Below are 10,000 nucleotides of genomic sequence, written 5' to 3'. Positions count from 1 at the left end.
CAGAATTTATAGTGGTAATGGAATTGTATAGATATAAGGAAAGAGATTAAGAGAGAAAGAGAGAAGGAAAGAGATTAATGTAAGGCAGAATTTACAAACTGGTAATAGTATTGTGTAAATATAAGGAAATAGACAGAGAGAGAGAGAGAGAGAGAGGGGGGGAGGGAGAGAGTAATGGATGGAGTTATTGAGGCTTGTAAGGAAAATGAGGAAAAAAGGAGGAAAAGAAAGATGGAGGAAGTCTTTGGCTGGAAAAATGGAGGTCCATTAATGGCGAAGAACATTTTATGGAGGACCGAACGGAGGATGGAGGAGATATCAGCTGACGTCGCTGCTGGAGAAGAGAGGCCTGATCGGTGGGACATGTTGGTTGGTACACGTGGCTCAAGCCGAAGAGAGAGAGAGAGAGAGAGAGAAAGAGAGAGAGTTTCGGGTCGTGATCATTCTTCTTCGGCAATTCCTCTTCTTCTTCTATTCTTCTTCGTCTTCTTCTTCTCTTTTCGTCTTCTTCTTCTTCTTCCTCTTCTTCTCCATCTTTGTTTTTCTTCTTGTTCTTCTTGTTCTTTTTTGTTTTCCTTTTCATATTCTTCATTTTTTTCTCACCCTTCTCCTTATACGCTATCTCCTTTTCTATCTTCTTTTTCTATCTTCTTTTTGTTCCTCATGTTAAGAGGAGTTATTTAAGAAACACAGAAATGACGAAATAAAGAAAATCGAAACCAAATCGAACAAGTTGGTATCAACACAAGTCGGCTAAAGATATGTAAATAAGAATAAAAAGAAGAAGAAGAAGAGGAGGAGGAGGAGGAGGAGGAGGAGGAGGAGGAGGAGGAAAAGTAAGAAGAGGAGGAAGAGGAAGAAGAGAAGGGAGAAGAAAAGTAATAGAAAAAGTTAAAAGAGGACGAAGAGGAAGAAGAAGATAAGGAAAAGGAAGAAGAGGAGGACGAAGAGGAAGAAGAAGAAGAGGACGAAGAGGAAGAAGAAAAGGAGGGTCAAGAGGAGGAGAAGAAGCCCTAAGGACCGGGAGATGTACCGGAGCGAGTGTGCGACTTCTGAGAGAGAGAGAGAGAGAGAGAGAGAGAGAGAGAGAGAGAGAGAGAGAGAGAGAGAGAGAGAGAGAGAGAGAGAGAGACAGAGAGAGAGACAGAGCGCATCCGAAGACCGAGAAGTATGTCACACGACCTCCCCCCTCTCCTCTCCCTCTTCCCCTCTCCCCCCTCCCTCTTCCCCTCTCACCCTTCCCCTCCATCTCCATCTCCCCATCTCCACCTGCTCCTTTCCTTCTCCCCTTCCCCCTCTCCCCCTTTCCCACTTTCTTCCTCCCCTTTCCACTTCTCTCTCCCTTTCCAACTCCCCCTATCCATCTCGCCCCCTTTCCCCCTCCCCCTCTCCCTCCCTTCCCCCTTTCCCCCTCTCCCCCTTTCCTCCTCTTCCCCTTTCCCCTCCCCCTCCCCCTTTCTCTCCTCTATCCATCCCTTCTCTTCCTCTCCCTGTCTCCCCCTCTCTCACTCTCTCTCTCACATTCTCCCTCTCCCCCTCTCCCATTCTCCCTCTCCCTCTTCCCTTCGCCTTCCCTTCCTCTACCTGTCTACTCCTCCCCTTCTCCCCTCTTCTCCTCCCACTCCACCCTCTCCTCCTTCTCTCTACCCCCTCCCTCACCTCGAACTCAGGAAGTTTACTGAGGTTCTACGAAGTTATGAGGGTCTTAGAAGTGGGTTCCTGGAAGGGTCGGATTACGAGTAGAAGGGTCTCCAGGTTCGGGAATACGTTCTGGAATAGGGTTCCAGAGTCTAGGGATTTACGAGTTCTAGAAGAAATGAGAGAATCTAGGAATATGTCGGGATGTGGCGAAGATCGGTTGGAAGAAATATAGATGGATCTTTAGACGAAAGATTCTTTGGTTTATTATTATTTTTATTATTATTTTTATTATTATTTTTTCATTCATTCGTTTATTTATTTGTTTTTAGATGTAACTTTTGAAGATTTTTTAAGATATCTTTCATATTCTTAAACGTTTTATTTGTTCATTTATTCACTCGGTTATTTGTTTATTCATGTAATTATTTATATTTTTTGTTTGTGTAGGAAGGTTCTGGAGATATTAGAAACAGTCGAGTTATAGTATATATTCAAACATATTCCACTGTGAAGAATACCCAGAAGAAAAAAATATGTTCCACAGGGAGAACCTTGCAGAGGAACTCGGCGCGAGATTGTCCAAAAGGATAGAAGAGCTGGTAAAGCAGTTCACAGTAGTCCTTCAAAGGACCTGGATGAAGCTATCTGTGGGAAGAAGAAGAAGAAAAGAAGAAGGGAGAATAATAATAATAAAAAATTAGAAGAGGAAGAAAAAGGAGAAGAGGAAGAAGTAGAAGAAGAAGAAGTGGAAAAGGAAGAAGAGGAAAATTTCTTAGAAAGGTTTTAGCGAAATACAGTCGAAGAAATGAGTAAGAAAAATGTCCTGGGGTTGGGGTGGGGCGACTTCAGAGGGGGGGGGAGGGGGAGTGGAGAATGGAGAGGGGGGAGGGGAGAGGGGGAGGGGGAGTGAAAGTTGGAAATTTATATAGATGTCCGAGTGAGTCTTCTTCCAGAAGTATGGCCCCGGAAGATGCTTGGAGGAGAGTCTGGGTAGGATTCCAAGAAATATCGCTCCTGGAAAATATGTCCCTGAGGGTGGGGGTGGGGGTGTTTTGGGGGGCTGGGAGAATATGCGGGAGGGTTTGGGGGGTTAGGGGTTGGGGGGATATCCTCAGGACGAGATAGAAATCAGGAAGGAAAATGCATGGGTGGTCTCATCTGATCAGGATTTGCGCCGAGTCATCGTCTTTTGGGGGTGATGGGGGAGAAGAATAGGGAGATGGGGGGGTTGAGGAGAGCGAAAGGAAGGAGATGGATTGGGGAGTAAAGTCACAAAATGGCGGAGGAAGGATGGGAGATTTGTGGTGGTGGTTGTGATCGGGAGATTACTCTCTCTCTCTCTCTCTCTCTCTCTCTCTCTCTCTCTCTCTCTCTCTCTCTCTCTCTCTCTCTCTCTCTCTCTCAATATCACTCACACTAACACAAACACACACACACACACACACACACACACACACACACACACACACACACACACACACACACACACACACACACACACACACACACACACACACACACACACACACACACACACACACATACACACACACGCACACACACACACACGCACACTTACACACACACTCACACACACACACACACTCACACACACACACACACACACACACACACACACACACACACACACACACACACACACACACACACACACACACAGACATACACACACACACACATACACACACACACACACACACACACACACACACACACACACACACACACACACACACACACACACATAATACACACACACAGACACATGCACACACACACACTTACACACAGACACATGCACACACACACACTTACACACAGACACATGCACACACACACACACACACACACACACACACACACACACACACACACACACACACACACACACACACACACACACACACACACACACACACACACACACACACACACACACACACACATGCACACACAGACACACACACACACACACACACACACACACACACACACACACACACACACACACACACACACACACACACAAACACACACATCCCTCACCTCTTCCTTCCTTTCCTCCCCTTTTTCCCTCTCCTTCCTGCTTTCCCTCTCCACCTTCCTCCCCCTATCAAATCTAACTGAATCACTAGCGGGCCAAAACATCGTAATAGAGGGATTGTGGACCACGGAAGGAAAATGACGGATTTGTATGTTCTCCCAGTTAGCTTCGGGTCTTGCCGTGGTGGTCCTGCTTGGAGAATTACTGTGGCGAGAAGGAGGAGAAGGGGAAGAGGCAGAGGAAAAGCCGCATCAGCAGGGAAGGAAAGAGTATAGGTTGAGGAGGAGGAGAAAGAGGAAGAGAAGGGGAAGAGGAGGAGGAAAAGCCGCATCAGCAGGGTAAGAAAGAGCAAAGAATGAGTAGGAGAAGGAGGAAGAGGAGGAGAGAGAGAAGGAAGGAAAAGGAAAGAGGAAAAGCAACATGGGTAGAAGAAGAAAGAACGGAGATGGAGGAGGAGGAGGAGGAGGAGCGGATTGGCGTAGGATAAGACTTGAGGTAAGGAATTGAGTGGGGAAGGTTTGGTTTAAGGCACGAGCGTGAATCACGAAGATTGGGACGGGATTAGGTGTTTACGCATCGTCGAATCGGGTGGAATGGTGAGTAGGATTAGGGGTCGTGGGACCTAATCAGGAGGAGTGCCTCAGGGTGAGGTAGAGAAAAGTGGTTGGCAGGAATGGAGCGAGATAGGAGACAGGGCGATATATCAGGATGTAGGTTCAAATTAGGAGGCACTCAGGGTAGACCTTTATGAGATGGAGACTGACCTTACGTGGCAATTATGAACTTTAAGTGGAGATTACGACCTTTAAGTGGAACTTGTGACCTTTAGGTTTACCCTCTGAACTCCGGGTGGAGCCAGTGACCTAAGTGGAGCCTGTGATTTTAAGTGGAGTCTGTGACCTTAAGCGGAATCTCTGGCCTTAAGCAAAGTATCTGACCTTTAGGTGGAGCCTTTGACTTTATGTGGAGCCTCTGAACTTTAGGTGGATCCTCTGACCTTAAATGGAGCTTCTCAGCTGTAGGTAGAAGCTATGACTTTAAGTGGACCCTCTGACCTAAAGTGAATTCTCTTATCTATAGGTGGAATCTGTGACCTTAAATTGAGTCTGCGATCCATAGATGGACGCTATGACCTAAAGTGGAGCCTTTGGCCTTTAGGTCAAATCAGTGACCTTCATTGAAGACTAACGTTTAGGTGGATGTTGTGACCTCAGATGGAGCCTCTGGCCTTTAGTTAGAAGCTGTGACCTTAAGTGGGCCTCTGACTTTTAGGTGGAGCTTAAGTAGAGCTTCGACTTTTAGGTAGAGGGTATGACCTTTAGGCGGAGTTGGTGGGTCAGGATTAAGAGATAAGTATTAAGATCAACAGTGGTAGTTCAAGAGGAGGAAGAAGAGGAAGAGGTGGAGGAGGAGAAGGAGGAAGAGGTGTTGATGAAATACGAAGTAAAATCAGCTGCGGAAGTTTGACAAGAGGAAGAATAGAAGGAAGAGAAAGAGGAGGAGAAAGACGCAGAGGAGGAGGAGGAGAAGGAGGAGGAGGAAGAGGAAGAGGGGTTTGTGAAACACGGAGTAAAATCAGCTGTGGAAGTTTAAGAAGAGAAGAAATTGAAGAGAAAGACGTAGAGGAGGAGGTCGAACTATAAATATTGGGTTGGGATTAGAAAATATGAGGCTTAACCTGTGGGACTTAGCAGGAAAGGTGGACAGCGAAAATGGAATGGGATTAGGGTCCTGAGTGGGAGAGAGTTGCCTGGAATAGGGTCAATAAGAAGATGACAGAGGAGGAGGAGGAGGAGCGGATCGTGGAGGAGGAGGAAGAGGTGTTGGAGAAGTTGATGAAGGTGGGGGAGGAGGAGGACTTGGAAGAAGTTGATGGTGGTAGAGGAGGAGGAGGCGGTGATCATGAAGGAGGAAGAAGAGGATGAGGATGAGGTGAATGAGGAAAAAAATAATGAGAGTGGAAGTTGAGTGAAAGAGGCGAATTGAAGATGGAAAAGAGAGTGGTGGTGGATAAGGTGAAAGAAGAGGAGAAGGAGGAGGAGGAGGAGAAGGAAAGAGGCAAAGGATAGATTATGATCATGGGAGTAAAGGGGTAGGGGGGGAGTTTGGGGGGACGAGAAAAACTCCGATTATGTGGTTTGGGGGGGGCAAGTGGTGGAGGGAGTCAAAGGGGGAGTTTTGTTGGAGAAGCAAAGGAAATTATAGGAATATAAAGAAGAGGCGGTGAAAGGGTGGAGGAGGAGGAGGATTTGATGGTAGTGGAAAAGCAGAAGGTGATGTGGTAGCGGAGGTACAGAAATTGATGGTGGAAGAGCAGGTAATGGTGGTGGAGGAGGAGGAAGAGGAGGAGGAGGAGGAGGTGGAGGAAGAGGAATGGAAAGAGGTTGATAGAGGAGGAGGAAGTTAAGAAGTTATTGATGGTGAAGGAGGTGATGCTGTAGAAGATGAGGACGAGAAGGTGAAAGAGGAGGAAATACACGCACACACACACGCATACATACATACACACATACACACAGACACACACACACACACACACACACACACACACACACACACACAAGCACGCATGCACACACGCGGGCACACACACACACACACACGCGCACACACACACACATACACACACACACACACAAACACACACACACACACACACACACACACACACACACACACACACACACACACACACACACACACACAGAGGGGAAAAATAGAACATCCACATCAAGGGGTCAACTCCCGTAGCACAGCAAACTTCATCTATTTTTTTCTGGTATACCTCTGGCGACTGTATTCAGCCCATTTGAAGAACCGAGTGAGACGAATAGAAAGAGTTGAAAGAGGGGATTGACTTGGAAGTAGAGAGCTTTATTATGGAGGAAGAGGAAGGAGGCAGAGCTATATAAGTGTATTATTGAGGTGACCTGCGAGTGGGCTATTGCACATGACGTGAAGGAGGAGGAGGAGGAGGGATGGGAGGAGAGGAGGAGGAGGAGGGTAGGAGAAATATGAAGATAGGAGTAGGAAGAGGTCAAGGAGGATCGGAAGAGGAGGAATAAGGGGGAGGAGGAGGGTAGGAGGAATATGAAGAAAGAAGGAGGAGAATGGAGGAGGTAGGGGAGGGGAGGAATTGTGAGGAGGAGAGTAGGAGTGATGTGAGAATAGGGAGAGGAAGGGGAGATTTGGAGAGGGAGGTTGTTTAGCGTTACTTAGGAGCAGTTGGAAGGGAGATGGAGAAAGAAATTGAGGAAGAGGAGGACAAGGAGTTGGAATGGGAAGAAATAAAGAATATATATGAAGGAAAAGGGATGGCGTGTGAGGAATTCAAGGGTAGACGAATTATATATATATATATATATATATATATATATATATATATATATATATATATATATATATATATATATATATGTGTGTGTGTGTGTGTGTGTGTGTGTGTGTGTGTGTGTGTGTGTGTGTGTGTGTGTGTGTTACATAAGATTCACTACAAAGCAATAGTGTATTCCGAGCAATGGCATGTTGTATAGATTTAGTGCCATAGACTGTGATTCAGTACGACGGTAGTGTGTAGATTCAGTGCCATGGCACAGTGTTTAGATATTAGAGTATGACACATATTGTAGATTCAGTGTCATAGCACACTTTTATGTTCAGTGTCATGGCACAAATTGTAAGTTTAGTGCCATGGCACAAATTGTAAGTTTAGTGCCATGGCACAATTTACAGATTTATTGCAAAGGCATATTTTGAATAATTTGTGCCATGTCACAATTTGTAAATGTACCATGGCACACGTTGTATATTTTTTGCAATGGCACATCTTGTATATATTTGTGCCATGGCACATTGTGCAAAGGAGGAGGAGGCGTAGGAAACACGTGAACGAGGGACAGGTGGAGGAGGAGAGAAGGTGAGGAGGAGGAGGAGGAGGAGGAAGAGGAGGAGAGGCAAGAAAAGGGCGAGGATGATAATTCTGACGAAGAGTGATGGCAACAGCTAATGGAAAAGAAGTGCAAGATTGTTATGAAGAAGAAGAAAAGACAAAAGAAATAGGTACATTGTGACAGGCAAGGGAGAAGGAGGAGGAAAAGGTGGAGGCCTAGGAGGATGTGGAGGGGCGGGTGGATGAAGGGTGATATTGATGTTTGTCGCATATTGTGAGGCGAAGGGGGAATGGGGGAGATTTAGCCGTAAGCTGTGGATGAAAGTAGGCGTCATGCCGCTGCCGCCTTAGCTCGCTGACACGGCAGCAGAATTGCTCTACAAAGACAGGCTTAGGCACCTTAAGGTGGCGGCACACTAGGCTAGTATGGTACTTGCTTTTGCTACTTCGTTCAAGTAGAAACGACTTCGGCTGAAATATTCTAGGCTTCCGTAAGAACATCGCAATAATGTGGTTAACATTCGTATTTTAGGTTTAACTCCTAGTTTGTCATTCAACTTTTCACTGTATGATGCAAAAGTAATGTGACGTTTCAAATTTGGAAAACGAAAGATCGTAACCGAATTAGTTTCTACTCAAACAAAGTAGCAGAAGCAAGTAGCATGCTCGCGAGAAATGTCTAGTGTGCCGCCACCTTTAACTTACTCTCAGGAAAGACGAAGATTACGAGGTGACTTAATAGAAGTATTCATATGGGTCACGGGCTTTAAAAAGAGTGATGCAGGCAAGGTCATTATATTAAAACAGCAGAGCAGGACTCATAATAATGTATTTAAACTTTGCAAATTTATGTTTAAGAGTGAAATAGACAAGAATTGGTTTACAGACATGATGGTTAACGAATGGAATAGACTTAGTAACCACGTTGTGATCGCCGAAACAATTGGTTGTTTTAAAAAAAGATGAGATACCATTATGGATAGGGATGAAAGATGGTAAGGGGCATGGAACTGCCTAGTGTAGAGCTTATGGTCTCTTCCAGACTCCTCCATTCTTATGTTCATATGTACTGACGATCAGCATGGTCGTCAAAGATACCTGAGGTCGAAATTGGTTTGAACTAAGTATAATGGTCCTTAAGAACTTTGTGCATAAGGTCCATGTTGCATACGTCTCGACTGATGACCACGTGATTTTTCAGATTATGCTCTGATGTCACCTAAAAGAGAGAGTCTGAAGGACATTTCTCGCTAGCATGCTACTTATTTTTGCAACTTCGTTTGAGTAGAAACGACATCGGATACGATATTTTCTTTTCCAAATTTCCAAATGTCATATTAGTCTTGCGTCATAGAATGAGAAGCTGAATGACGAACTAAGAGAAGTTAAACCTATAAGAATGTTAGACACATTGTTGAGGTGTTTTTATGGAATTCTAGAATATTGTAACCGTAGTCGTTTCTACTCAAACGAAGCAGCAAAAGCAAGTGGCATGTTAGCCTAGCGTGCCGTCACGTTGACTGCCTGCATGGATTTAAAGAATATACTGTATATGAAAGAGACTGGTATGGAGCCAGTTTTTCTCACCTCAACTCTGTCTCACTAAACGCCAGCCTCGATGAACCTTTTCAATTCCACTCGATCTTGAGACAACACCTCCATCTCTTCAACTGCACCCCTACTCTCTGCTGCAGCCTTCATACCATCCATTCACCTACTCCTTGGTCGACCGACTGGACGCTTACTATGTGGATTCCACTTCATATAAACATTGGCTGGTCTCTGCTTATCCATCCTGTTAATGTGCCCGTACCACCACGTTTTCCCTCTTTCTTGGATTTCTAACGCAGCTGTCATTTTCAGATCTTCTCTAATTCCATAATTTCTTATTCTCTTCAGTCTAATTACTCCTCTTATCAGTCTGAGCACTTTATTTTTTTCATTTTATGACCGTACTTTTGAACATTTTCGCTTGCCCTGTCAAACGCTTTGTATCATAAGAATATGAAAAATGAATACCTTTATTGACTATATATTATGAAAACTACGAGTACAGTCCCATAGATAAGCCAATAAGTGAACTTGACCAGAGACTCGGAAGATAATTAACGAGTGCTATACGGTACAGTTCTTCGACCCCGGAAATGACACTGAGTGAAATTTGCACTCTTGTCTCAGCATCAGGACAGACTTCGTCACTTCAGACACGTTCGTAACTTCGTAACGGACATGACGTGGCTGCCGAAGTCTTTTCTTTCTTTCTTTCATTTTTATCCATTTATTTATTCATTTATTTTCGTGGTTTGTGAGGCTGGCACCAGCCCGGACCTCAACATTGCAGGTGGTCGGGAACAGGTCATACACAAGCGCAGAAGATGGTGTCCACGGTATGATGCCACTCTTGC

Source organism: Oratosquilla oratoria, chromosome 9, assembly GCF_046742065.1.
Source record: "Oratosquilla oratoria isolate Oo_2021 chromosome 9, ASM4674206v1, whole genome shotgun sequence".
NCBI lineage: Eukaryota > Metazoa > Arthropoda > Malacostraca > Stomatopoda > Squillidae > Oratosquilla > Oratosquilla oratoria.
This window is presented reverse-complemented; position numbering follows the sequence as displayed.